Here is an 11,549-nt window from a genome sequence, read left to right as displayed (position 1 = left end):
GGGGGGGGGGAGCCGGGCGGGAGGAAGGGCGGGAGGGAGCCGGCCTCGCGCAGGGAGGGCGACGGCAGCGGCCCCGCGGCGGGGAGCGGAGCGCGGCGCCCCGGCCCCGGTCTGCTGAGGTGACCTCCTCCCCGGGAAGTCGGTCGCTTCTCAGCCCCGGATCGCCGGCGGCTCCGGGCCACCTGTGAGTTTTCCGCCTGGCGGGTGCTGTAAGTAAACGCTGCCTCCGTGCGCAGCCGGGCTGGGGCCGCCGGGAGGGCTCTGGCTGTGGGGGCGGGAGGCCCGGAGGGCTCGGCTCGGCTCCCCCGGCTGCTGTGGGCGCTTAGGGCGGGCGAGCCGGAGCCGCCGGCTTCTCCTCCGGTTTAACCCGTACCGTAGGGAAGCAGGGAAGGTGTGTGGGGAGATCTTCCCTCGGGCGGGAGGCTGAATCAGTGTCGGGGAGATTTTTATCACCTGTAAGCGAGGAAGCCCCCGCTCCCGTTTCCCCCCCCCCTCCCTCTTCTACTTCAGCTTCGCCGGTGCAGAGTCGCTTGTGGTAGATAATTACCGGGTTTCCTTTCTCAGTGCTCTGTGGAGGGGGAGGCTGTCAGGTGGGGAGCCGAGATGCAGGGGAAGTGACTTGCCCAAGGTCAGTCAGCGAGGCAGTGGCTGCGCTGGAAAATAACCTGCTGAGCTCAAAACTTCTGGTTCCTAGTCCTGTGCCGGGCTGTTGAACAGCACTGCAGGGCTCCAGGCATAGACATGGTAAAGTTGTAGGTAGGTAGGTCTTTAATTAGCCGGCTTTTTTTTTTTTTTTTTCTGGCTTTTTTTTTTTCCTTCTCCTTTGAAGCTTTTTGTGTGGATGTGGAACTGTGCAGAGGTGCAGTGTCCGTGTCATCTCCTTTGCTTTCTGCAGCCTGCAAGATGTGAATGGATGCATGCATGCTCTTGCTTTTCTGTGACTAGTGTTAAATTCCATAGATTAAAAACAGAAATTCTTCATGAAAATATGATGTTTTTTCTTCACTTTTGCTATGGCAATAAGTAATGTCTTTGCTTTTAACGGTGAATGTCTTTTTATGCCATCAGATAGTAGCTGTGAAAAGCCCCTTAAGAGGTTAGGTGTCAGCTGCATTCCAAAATTAATCTGCAGTGCGATAGTTGTTAATGCTCAATGCATGTGAGAGATGTAAAGCATTGTGGGCCATTCTTTAAGAACTTATGCACTAGAGTATACTGTAATTAAGAGTTCTCTAAAGGATGTAACTGGAGTAATTGTCTCAGTGCTAGCTATATGCATAACGATTCTCTCTCCTTCCCTCTCCCCAAATATAACTTTAATGAGTTTACACAAAGTTATTCTTCTGTAGTGTGTCCCTGCTAATGTTCAGTGTTTCTCTTGAGTTTCTTACTATGTAGAAGTGAAACTGACACGTGTAAGGGTTGTTGTTTTGATTAAACATATTATAAGAGTCCTCTGAGTCAATCCTCTTTCTAGAATTTGATCCTTGCATTTCATGGTGTCCTACAGCAGTGAAAATTTAATGTTTAAGTGTGCTGTTCAAAAAGTAAGCAAACTTCCCTACTGTCTTTCTCAATTTAACTGTTCTGCTTGGTTTTGGAGGGTAGGGAAATGGAATATGAGAGAGGTTTAGGAAAATACTCAAAATGTTTGTGTAAATAGGACAGCTTTATTTTCAATCTGTATTAGGAAGTTCAGGTGAACTCTGGGCTCTCTTCAGCTCAAATCATGGAATTCAAGGGAAGGTTCCCGGCATGGTGGGGTTTTCCTATTATAGTTGTTTTGTGGTTTGAATGTGGACCCAAATGGTGCATGGGGAGAAATTCTGCAATGATAATGTGATTTTGATAAGGGAGGTTTTAAACTAATTAGTGGTTGACCTCTGTAGGAGGAGAAAAGATCATAGAATCATCTAGGTTGGAAAAGACCCTTGGGATCATCGAGTCCAACCATCTACCCTACTCTACAAAGTTCTTCCCTACACCATATCACCCAACACCACATCTAAACGACTCTTAAACTCATCTGAGGATGGTGACTCCACCACCTCCCTGGGCAGCCTATTCCAGTGTCTGACCACTCTTTCTGTGAGGAATTTCTTCCTAATGTCCAGTCTAAACCTACCGTGTTGCAGCTTGAATCCATTCCCTCTTGTTCTATTGCTAATTACCTGTGAGAAGAGAGCAGCACCAATGTCTCTACAATGTCCTTTCAAGTAGTTGTAGAGAGTGATGAGGTCACCCCTCAGTCTTCTCTTCCTCAAACTAAACAGTTCCAGCTCCCTCAATTGTTGTTTGTATGGTTTATTCTCCAGGTCCTTCAGCAGCTTCGTTGCCCTCCTCTGCACTCACTCCAGCACCTCGATATCTCTCTTGTATTGACGTGGCCAAAATTGGACACAACACTCCAGGTGTGGCCTCACCAGTGCTGAGTACAGGGGGACAATCACCTCCCTACTTCTGCTGGTCACACTATTTCTAATACAAGCCAGGATGCCATTGGCTTTCTTGGCCACCTGGGCACACTGCTGGCTCATATTGAGCCGCTTGTCAATTAGAACCCCCAAGTCCTTTTCCACCAGGCAGCTTTACATCCACACTTCCCTAAGCCTGTTCCGATGCATGGGGTTGCTGTGGCCCAAGTGCAGGACCTGGCACTTGATCTTGTTGAAGCTCATACCATTAATGTTGGCCCATTAATCCAACCTACCTAAGCCTTTCTGTAGAGCCTCCCTATCGTCATGCAGGTCAACACTCCCATTTAACTTGGTGTCGTCTGATGTGTTGTGTTTCTGAATTCCATAAAAATGTCACTTCAGACTTGTTTTGATTGTAGATATGACTATGCCTTTCCAGAAATGTAGATGCTACAAGTGTAGAGGTCTTCAGCAAGAAGCAGAGCCCAAAGCAATGTTGCTTCTTTGGCAGTAAGAATGTTTTCAGAAAACAGAAATTTTTATCTTCCCACTTATAAAGACTTGTATTTGAGTTCTAGTAATATGTGAAATGTATACTGGTATTGTGCAGCTGCCCTGGGATCCTTCATGCATAGATTTATGTGATCTTTGCATGTTAGTGTCTATAGTGGTCTGTGTCACAGTGAAATGCAAACTTCTGTTTTCTATATTAGCACAGTTGAGTATACACTTGGGTAAGGCTCTTTTTTTTTCTTTTAAGTGAATGCAATAGTTCTACAGTGTAACCTAGACTCATCTCTGTGTGTGCATATGCATGTATGTATGTGTAAAAGATATACTTTACACTTTGCTGTATCTGTGTTCTTATTTTCCAAATCCTGGTGAGCAAAATTTCCACTTTAAATGTTGGAAATAATGTCCTCTTTCTACACTTTGGCTGTGGTAGGAAATTTGTTTTGGTGCTCAGAATAGAATGACACTGAGGAAAATTAACTAGTGTGAAAGATCCAACAACAGAATCTAGGAATTTGTTCAAGTGAAACACTCTAAAGCTGAATGAGATCCATAAAGCAGGTATGACTTTATTTTGTTTTGCAACACTTTATTTTATGCTTGGAATCTTTATAGCATAGAGATAGTTCATGCATCAAATGTTTTTACTATCTAAACTTATGCAAAGTGAACTGGAGTAGCTAAATGGTGATTTGATGATAAATATATACAGTGGCACATTGGCATCTCTAACCTGGTCTTGTTAGAGCAGTTATAATTTTTTCTCCCCTTTCAACAACATAGAAGTAAGTGTTTTATGTAGTGCTCACTTGCAATGAGCTTATTCTGGATTTTACTTTGTTATTTTGTATTTCTGTCTATAGTTTCTAGCATTATTTCACCTTCCACAGTAAAATCAGGATAGCTGCTCACAGTTCAGTGAGTTTAAGCAGTTTGCAGTATTCTAAAATTGAAGGTAATAACTCTATTATTATAAAATGAAGGCAATAACTTTGTGGTGATGGGAAAACAAATGTAAATATCAATACCTCACAAGAAAAGACACAAATACTGGATGAAGTTTCATTGCTTCAGAAAGACATGTGCCATTTAGAAATAGGCAGCACCTTATTTCAAGCTCCTAGAAAGAAGGCAGTTGAATTGCTCTCCTTATTTGAAGACCTTGGGCAGGCAGCAATCGTTGTGAAAGGCTGAAATTACTGGTCCCTGAAGTAGGAAGCATTGTAAACAGTGGTTCTGCTGTGATCTGGCAGTTCTGACCATCTCTGTGACTAAGTCATTGACAATGATTACCCAGGTTAATTAGATGGATTCAGTGAATTTAAGAACCTGTGCTTTCTAGTAATATGTGGGAAAGGAAGACTTTGGATCTTAAAGATGCTGAAATGTGTCAGAAGCTGATGTTACAGTCTGGAAACTGAATATGGAAAACTTCATGGAGGTTTTTGGGATTGCAAGTCCTGATCAATTGACCTGTTGTATAGATTTTCTTGGATCTGCTTATAGATTTAAATTCTTCTTCTGGATTCTGTCATCTTTGTGGATGAAGTTCTAACAATATGAAACTCTCTTTATGCGTCCTTCTTTGCAGCATTATCCCTGCATATTATCCCTGCATGTTATCCCAGAGTTACTGCTGTTCAGTGGAGGGGAAGAACATAAGTCAAAAAGACAGAAGTGTGTTTTAGGGTGGGGTTTTTGTTGTGTTGGTTTTATAGCTTTAATATAAGAATCCTAACTGAACACATTTTACTTTTGTGACTGTGGAAGGAGTAAGAGTATGTGGTCTTGGAAATTGTAGCTTGCTTCTAAGGAAAGTTGAAATACTGAAACCGTAAAGCTCAGTACACACCTGAGAACTAAAGTTCTGATTTTTCTCCGGCAGCAGATACTTGGTCAACTCTTGAAAAATGATGGATTCAATATCAGCTGATCTTCACAAAGCTTTATTGTTCAGTTTCCTTTCTTCCTTTTCCACTGCTTGCTTTTTGTCTTAGTTAAAAGTAAGAAAAAGTTTATATTGCATTGTTACAATAGTGTTAATTTTCAACTGAGTTGTGAAGTTATCTTGTGCCAAAAGTAATAATGAAATGTATGGAACTTCTCTCTTTTTTTTTAGCTATAATCACAAGATCCTGTCATCTGAATTTGAGTAGTGAAAAAGGTAGTATTAAATGTCCATATCTGTCGTGTCCAGTAATTGCAAGAAAAATCTTTGTGCTCTTCTAATAAGTCATACAGCTGCAACTTCCAGTGACTTTATATAGTGTTGCTGGCAGGAGTATGAGTGGTCATCTTTATTTTTCTCCATTTCTTAAATGGGCATTTCTCCATTTCTTAAATGGGCATTTCAATACATGGTTGTGTATAGTACCTGCTTTCTTCCGTTTCTGGGTTATCTTGGGAATAAATCTCTTTAATCCTAAAATCACTTCTGATTACTCTAGTAACATCTAGTTTATATTGCTGAATTTGATCCAGGAAGTATTACTGGTTTGGGGAAAGAATGCATATAAGTTGGTATAAAAAAGTAAAACTTAAAAATGGATACACTTTAAAAAATTAGGATTTTCTTCCTGCTACAACTTGTTGCTTTTGCCTAAATTATCTTAGGGACCTGAGGAAATATCTCAAGTATTTGAGGAAGTTGGGATTTTATGTATGTATGCAGCAAATTGAGAGCTTTTTAAGGTGCAGACAGTTTCTAGATTGTGCTGTGTCAGGAACATTTTTCTCTCACTATACTGGGATTCGAATCCTTTTAATACTGTAGGCTTCCAAATCTCACTGTGCCTGGCATGTGCCTTGAATGTCAGTTATTGGGAATATGAGTGTTTCTAAAGATTCTTTACTTTGGGAGAGGTAACGTCTCTCTCAGAGAAAGGTGCACGATAAGAAAAAGATTAACACAAAACTAGACGGGTTACCTAATGGACTGTTTGCTTTCTTTGGCTCAGAGCTCAGTTTAGGGTGTTCTGAAGAAGCTGTCCAAGTTAGTTTCTTGTGATATTGATGTGTTTGAATTAAGAGATTTCACTGTGGTTTGTATGTATTACAAAAATAAAAGCTATAATGGGTCTACTTACGTGAGTAAAACAGGGCGAAATCTAAAATGATGTTCTCTGCACTTTTGAGATACTCAGCCAGCTTGGTCAGATAAGAGTTCAAACAAGTTCGATGAAGCAAGTTCTGAATGGTTATCACTGCTTAGTAGTGCCTTGGTTCCAGAGCATTTCTTTGTGATTTTTGCGTGTCTTTGGTGTTTGTTTCTTTTTTTCCTCCTAACTTTACCACACAGCGAATCAAATTCATCGCCCGTTTTCACCATCCCTGTGTTTGTGCAACTGATATACAGCGTGTGCCTTTGGTTAGGGAAAGAACAAAAAGCCAGCTGTTTTGCTGACTGTGATGTTCAAAATTATTAACTTGGTTTTCTAATTAAAAATGTTATATGTATCTATTGCAAATCAGAAGAAGGGAAATATACGTTATTGAAAAATGTCTGATCATCCTGAAGTTACCAGCTCCTGTTGCAAATTAATTTCTTTGCAATTCCCTTTCCCCACCCTTATTTTTGGACACATTCCATACACAAATGTGTTATTAATTCTGTTTAAAATAACTTTCCTTTTAGTCTTCATCACGTTTTATTTTCCACTGTGTTCCAGCATTTGAAGGACTTCCCAAAGAATCTGGTTCCTTTATGTCATCCTCTCTTTGTCAGAGGAAGTGTGTAGATGACTTTAGTGGCTTAGAGAAAAATTATATGGTTTTGCTCTTAGAAAGCTTTTTTCATAGATAATACATTTTGTGAAGTAATTTGTCCCTGCACGTAAGTCAGTTGTGCATAGAGAAGGGTGAAAAGGCATAGTTGCAGCTGAAGACAGCACTGCCATCTAATTAATTGGGTAAATCTTTGGATCTTGTTGTACGTCTAGAAATGCCATGATGCAATAGTTTCTGTGATTCACTTGGATTCATTTCTGACTGCTCCAAATCCTAGCACACTGATAAAAGTGGAGGCAGCTGTAAGAGTGTAGATAAGTGAGTTCCAATTAGTGCCTCTAAATCTCTATCAAATGATCTGTCTTTAGTCACTTGTCTGGTAGTCTAACTACAGAATCAAAGCAATCTTTAAATTTTTTATTGAATTTCCTTACATGTGATATTTGCATGGGTTACCTTCTCGGTGCTGTCTGCTGGAGAGCAGACTTGCAACCAGTAGAGCTTAGCCATGATACAAGACCCTGTAGTTTCTGTAGCTGTTCACAGTGTGACATTAATGGTGTTAAATTAGCAACATCAGCGATATTAACTAATTTCCTCATTCAGACTGTGACATTTGTTTGGTAAAAGGATCATTAAACATATGCAAACATCCTATGTACAGTTAAAGGTCTTTGGACTCTGACAAATGATAAATGAGAAAATTACAGGTTGTAGGAAAATGTAAATATCATTCTTTGGAAATCTGTCCTCTGGCAAGACGAAAACGTTCCCCTCTAAGCAATGAAGAATTCATTATATTCTTTTCACATCCATAAAGAATGCTGGAGACTATTTTACATACTTAACACATATCTTGATGTCTCTTCCTTTCTTTCAGGCACTGCTGTTGAGTTGGGATTTGTCCTGGTTTTGTTAAGCAAGTACTCTAGCACTGCGCTGTAGAAAAGTGCTGTAGCCTCAGTTAACTCCTCCTATAATCCTTCTGGATAATTTTGAATGTTTTTCTTATTAACAGCTTTAGGTCACTTTTTTTTTTAATCAGTTGTTATGCAAGGGATTAGAGTAGGTCCTCGCATAGTAAGTCCCTTTCCATCAGATGGCTACATGTAATACAAACTAGTATGTTAACTGATGAATGTATCTACCGTGGCTTTAGGGAAAGGATTAATCCAGTTTCAGATGATCCTTGTGACTTTCTTACTCTTCCTGTCTCTAACTGTATAAGGATTTGTAGTGTCAAGTTAGAGTACTAATGTTACTAGCTTCAGAACGTGAAAGCTTCAACAATATGATGTGTTTGCAGTAGCTTATTACCTAATACAATTCACAAGTAAATTTTCTAGCTTCCGCATCAATGTTCTGAAGTGTGACTGAGTATAGTACTTCACTCACTGCTGTTTATCTCATTAAAGCTATGGCTGAAGTTGCTGTGCTATCAAACAATAAAACTAAATTGTGAGTTCATCCTGCTTTTTATCTTATATCACTGCAGTTTAAAAAGAACCAGACACGCTTGATGTTTATTTTCATTTTCAAAATGACGAAAATAATTTTCAGAGACTTCAAAGATTTTTGCCAATCTTTGCTGGAGTGGAGATGTTACAAGCAATTAAAATAACAGTTCTGTTAAAGTTTAAAAACTTTAAAATGGCTGAAAGATTTAACTTTTGATTAGATGGAAACAATATTTTTTTTTTCCTAGATTTGGAAATAGTAATCCTGTACGATTATTAAAGACCTATTAAAAAAACCCAAAACATAAACAAAACACAACAGAAAATAAGAATTCAGCTTTTTTTTTTTTTAAATTGAACCAATCAATTCCATTGACTAGAATGTCTGATACCTCTGTTTTTCAATGCTAACTTTTCTAGGATATGATTCCCAAGCTACTTAGGTGTGTAATTTGATGTATGCTAAGATAACTAATAAATAAGCTCAATCTGATATCTTCATGGTTGTTTGGATGCATCTGAGATGCACCACTGTATACAAAACTTCATGCGTCTGATTCAGAAACAAATGTTTTAAGCAAGAAAATGTTCTTCAGCACAGCAGAACCTTCAAAAAAGTGAAGACTTTAATTTTCAAGCAAACACTTGGTGAGCTGTGGAAAGGGAGAAAAAGGAATAGGGCCTGAATTTGGCAAATTTTGTGCAGGGAAGTGTTGTATATCATAGTATTTTGGTACCAGGAGATGAACAGAGCACCTTGGCACCAGTAATGCTTAAAGCTGAACCTAAAATTAAACACTTCCCTCATTTAAGTCTTTTGCTAGATTTCTAGATATTGAGGATCTGGATTTCATCCCATATTGTTGGGAGCTGTCAAATATCAACGTTTTTTCCTAAGTATCTATCCTGAAACGATAACACAGGAACTCCCTGGGAGGAATCTAGAGGAAAGGAGTAAAATGATCTAAAATAATTATTACCCCAATAAGGGAAGACTGAGTTAGTTGTTTTCCTTAATCTAGAGAATCTACAATTGACAAAAACAGGTTGGCTTTGCACATACTGTGGATAAGACGAGGTAGACAAGGAGCAAAATTGCAGCCAAGTGAGGTTTGGGGAAAGCATGGGACATTTTTGAGATAAAATTTCAGACATTCAACTTGTTCAGAGAGGCTGAAAGAAAACTCTATCCCAGTTGGCAGATGGTGTTTTGTGATGGCTTTTTATTTCATAATTTCATGCATCATGGCTTTCACTAGTTGTGTGCTGGAACTAGTTGTTGTTCCCTTTGGTGCGTAACTCTGCTTCTGTTGGGCTCTCTGCCACTCTGTAATAGAGGTGAAATCTTGAGCACTGGAGGGCAGGCAGAGGATTTGGATAGTTTTTTTTTAAAGGTAGATCACACTTGTGCTTTTGTGTAGATTGACTGCCAGATTTGAGACGGAGAGAATACTGCTTCCATGCCAGTTGGCACAGACTGTGGACAAAAGGGTAACATCATTACATGATGGAAATGTGTAATATCCATGTTCCTGGAATTAGCTGATAAGCCAAACAGAACTCCTTTCTTTGGGGCCTAAGACTTTGAGAAAGCCTGTGGTTTCTCTTCTATTCTCCTACAAGGTAGTGTACTGTGTTATTTGTTTCTAGTGATCTTGAGCAGGGGGTCCTTAATAAGCTTACACTATTTCATAGCTTGCAGTATGGGGTTTACGGTTAAAAATAGTCAGGTGTCGCATTTCTGTCACTTGTTGGCTTACTTAAAATAATTTTGAAGCTCTTGCATTCATTGAATAATTATGTTTGTATGTTAAAATAAGTATTCCAGTGCTATAAATTCAGTGGTCTACCACTGAAAGCATTTTGCCTCACAAGTTTACCTGTAGGAAAACTTTCCAGTTCTTCTGAAGGCATTAAAACTTGCATTTCTACTATGGCTCTGAGGAACTGTAGATGGACTGAGTTCCAGGTAACTTCTGAGGTTCTTATACCCGTTGCACTGATTTAAAAATATGTGCATTGTTAATGAGGATGTATGTGTACACCGTCCATCTCAGCAGGAGTGCAGCTGTGGAGATTGTCTTAAAATCAGCCATCTTTCAGTGTGTTCTAGTTTCTTAGAGACTAAAATATCTGCTGCTTGGTGCTAATAAAATAAATTCTTCAATGCAGAAACCCCTAAATCTCTTCGTTAACAGGAAAACTTAATATATGCTTAAAGGCTATAGTGAGTTTCAGCCAACTGCCTCTATGGATGCAGAAGTGTTGCCGGAAAGAGTCCAGTTCAGCTGTATGGAAATCTTACTTACCTAGGATGGAATGGAACTTAAGTACTCAGGCACCTGAAGGATAAGCATGACTACCCACTTTGCAAGAAGTTCTTTGATTCTGTTTTCTGTCAAATATAATGTAATTTAGCATTGTTCACTTTCCAAAAACCCCTTGCCACAGGCAAAGTCAACTCTACCAAAGGCAAAGAGAGTATCTCCAGATTGTGTTTGATGAAGTTTATTTCTTTGCAAGAATTCAGTGTAATGCCAATTTTCTTAGTTTCATCCATGAGCAGAGGGAAATACACTCGGTCAGTCAGCTATCTGATTTGCAGAGATGACATCTGCCCATCAAGTATCAACATTAATTCCATTAGAAATTGGGACTCTAAGCCTCTAGAGTTGTAGGGTGGGCTTTCCTTGTCTAAAGTCTTTACTACTTCTGAGCACTGGCTGTTTTAAGCCTCATGCTGAACAGCAAGGCTTTTTCCTCTTCCTGTCACTGATACTTTTACTTGGAGTTGTTAGGGTGGGTTCAGAGCCAGCAGCAGAATTTGACTGAATTAAGAGTGACAGGTGTCTGATTCTTGGGTTTTCTATTATTCAGATACTTCTAAAGTAATTACCTCTAGGCCATATGCTTGGCTATTTCTAGTTCCCTGCCATTCCTGTTTTGCTTTAAGGCAAGAAACAAGAAGTTCCCTTGCGTAGAAGAGTCTAGCGTAGATATAATGCAATATCTCTGTGTTGGATCTACTGCCTCAAGTCCTGTTTCCTTATTTGCCACAGATGCATTGGAGTATCTTGGGGAAGGGACAAAAATGCATTGAGTTTTGGTGATGCTGTCTGCTAAAAAGTCCAGTTAATGCGGAGAACCATTTTCAATTATAATGTGTCCCCTTCCATTTTTTTGTGTGCTTCTCTCCACCCTGACTGTTGCTTGGATGCTCCCGGGAATCTAGCATTGGATACTCTTAGCTGTCTAGCCTCTGGATCTCCTGAGATACAGCTGCTCTGCCTGATTCTGTACAACTAAGCTAGCTCCAAATGAGATTCCATGAGTACTGGAAGCACTGTACCTACGTTAGTGACCTGTGCAGAGCTCCGCATTTACCTTGCTTGCCAGACCTTGGTGCTAGTGTGATTAAATTGCTTGGACCTAGTTT

At 39.8% G+C, this 11,549-nt stretch overlaps 1 protein-coding gene across 3 annotated transcripts in view; it reads left to right on the top strand.

Annotated features, from left to right (window-relative positions):
• Positions 1–68: 68 nt before the first annotated feature.
• SULF2 (sulfatase 2) overlaps positions 69–11,549 on the top strand; it is a 153,149-nt gene continuing 141,668 nt past the window's right edge. The window contains exon 1 of one of the 3 annotated variants that reach the window (XM_014943717.1): positions 69–209. The gene's annotated coding sequence lies outside the window, so the exon portion shown is untranslated. The remainder of the gene's footprint in view (positions 210–11,549) is intronic. The other 2 variants (XM_014943713.1, XM_014943715.1) reach the window with 2 other exon arrangements.

Source organism: Calidris pugnax, unplaced genomic scaffold (genome assembly GCF_001431845.1).
Source record: "Calidris pugnax isolate Ruff unplaced genomic scaffold, ASM143184v1 scaffold118, whole genome shotgun sequence".
Lineage (NCBI taxonomy): Eukaryota > Metazoa > Chordata > Aves > Charadriiformes > Scolopacidae > Calidris > Calidris pugnax.
The sequence above is the reverse complement of the archived record's forward strand: the minus strand, read 5'-3'. Positions and strand labels throughout refer to the sequence as shown.